The sequence below is a fragment of the Capsicum annuum genome, chromosome 5 (genome assembly GCF_002878395.1).
Source record: "Capsicum annuum cultivar UCD-10X-F1 chromosome 5, UCD10Xv1.1, whole genome shotgun sequence".
NCBI classification, from domain to species: domain Eukaryota; kingdom Viridiplantae; phylum Streptophyta; class Magnoliopsida; order Solanales; family Solanaceae; genus Capsicum; species Capsicum annuum.
The window spans coordinates 53,553,018-53,554,760 of NC_061115.1; the positions used below are offsets into that span (position 1 = coordinate 53,553,018).

Sequence of the window (1,743 nt, forward strand, 5' to 3'; positions counted from 1 at the left end):
CCCCCGCGGGGTACACCAGCCCTCCCCCCACCTCAGCCTTCAGCCAGCCGCCGCTCGGTCTCCAGCCACCAACTCGGTCTCCAACAGCCGAAGCTCGGTCTTCAGCCGCAACTCCGTCTGCACCCGCCGCGCCGTCTCCAGCAGCCGCAGCTCCAAACGAAATCCGGTGACTTCTAACCTTTGTTATTTCATATTGCATTTTATTTCATTATTTCATATTCCATTCTTAGTATTATGCTAGTAGTAGCCCCGGTACCTTAACTTGTGTGGGATTTGTGGACATTGTCTGTTGTCTGTTGTTGCTGTTGCTGTGGTCGTTTCTTAGCTTTGTTTCGGGAGTATTCCTTTGAATTTGTGTGAGCCTTGTATTTCCTTGCTGCTGCTTTGATACTACCGCCGTGTATACCTTTATATTTTCCTATACTTTCGTGTAGTTGTGGCTGTGGGCGGTAATGGGTGGATAGGGTCATGTCCGAGGGGGTTGGGGCGTGGGGCCATGGTGGGGGCGGGGGATGGGGAGAGGGCGGGAGGCCAAGGTTTGGCCGTGGGGGGGGGGGGGGGGTAGTGCAGGGCGTGTGGATAGCGACGGTAGGCTGAGGGTTGCGTCTTGGAATATAGGGACCCTTCAGGGTAAGTCCATAGAGCTTGTGAAGATTCTTAGGAAGAGGAGGATCAACATTGCGTGTGTCCAAGAGACCAAGTGGGTAGGGTCTAAGGCTAGGGATGTGGATGGTTACAAGCTGTGGTACTCTGGGAGCGAGAGACGTAGGAATGGAGTTGGCATCTTAGTAGATGAAGAGCTTAGAGGTCAGGTAGTGGAGGTGAAGAGGATCAACGATAGGTTGATGACTATTAAGTTGGTCATTCGGGGGTTTACCCTGAACGTGTGTAATGCTTATGCGCCGCAAGTGGGATCGGAGGGGGAGGAGAAGATGCGGTTTTGGGAGGCTTTGGAGGAGGTGGTGAGAGGCGTGCCCAGCTCGGAGAAGATTGTTGTAGCAGGGGATTTCAACGGGCACATCGGGGCGCTACCGGGAGGCTTTGGTGATGTGCATGGTGGTTTTGGTTTTGGGGAGAGAAATGAAAAGGGGGCGACCCTATTGGAGTTTGCAAGGGCCTTTGGGCTGGTGGTGGTGAACTCGGGCTTCCCGAAGAAGGACGAGCACCTGATCACCTTTCGAAGCGCGATAGCCAGGACTCAGATTGACTTTTTGTTGCTTAGGAAAGGGGATAGGGCATTGTGTAAGGACTGTAAAGTCATCCCGAGTGAGAATCTTTCGACCCAGCATAGACTCTTGGTTATAGATTTGGGTATAAAGAAGAATAGAAAGAGGAGAAGTAAGGAGTGTAGACCGAGAATTAGGTGGGGCGGCCTGACGCCAGTGAATGCGTGGGAGATAGGGGTGAGGTTGGCGGGAATGGGGGTGTGAGAGTGTAGGGGTGACGTGGATAGTATGTGGGACAGGGCGGCAAGGTGCATCAGGGAGAATGCAAGGGAGGTGTTGGGTGTTTCTAGGGGCCGGGCCGGGCACCATCGGGGGGATTGGTGGTGGAATGAAGAGGTGGAGAAGAAAGTGGAGACCAAGAAAGGGGCGTATGCTAAGTTAGTGAAAAGTAAGGACGAAGAAGAGAAGCGGTTAAACAGGAAAGAGTACAAGCTAGCGAGGAAGGAAGCAAAGTCAGCGGTCGCGGCAGCTAAGACGGCCGCTTTTGAGAGCTTGTATGCAGGGTTACAGGGGAAAG

General features: G+C 53.4%; 1 long non-coding RNA gene across 1 annotated transcript in view; it reads right to left on the reverse strand.

The window, feature by feature from the left end:
* Positions 1 to 1,743, reverse strand: part of LOC107872425 — a 6,421-nt gene that overhangs the window by 651 nt on the left and 4,027 nt on the right. The gene's annotated exons all lie outside the window — the stretch shown is intronic.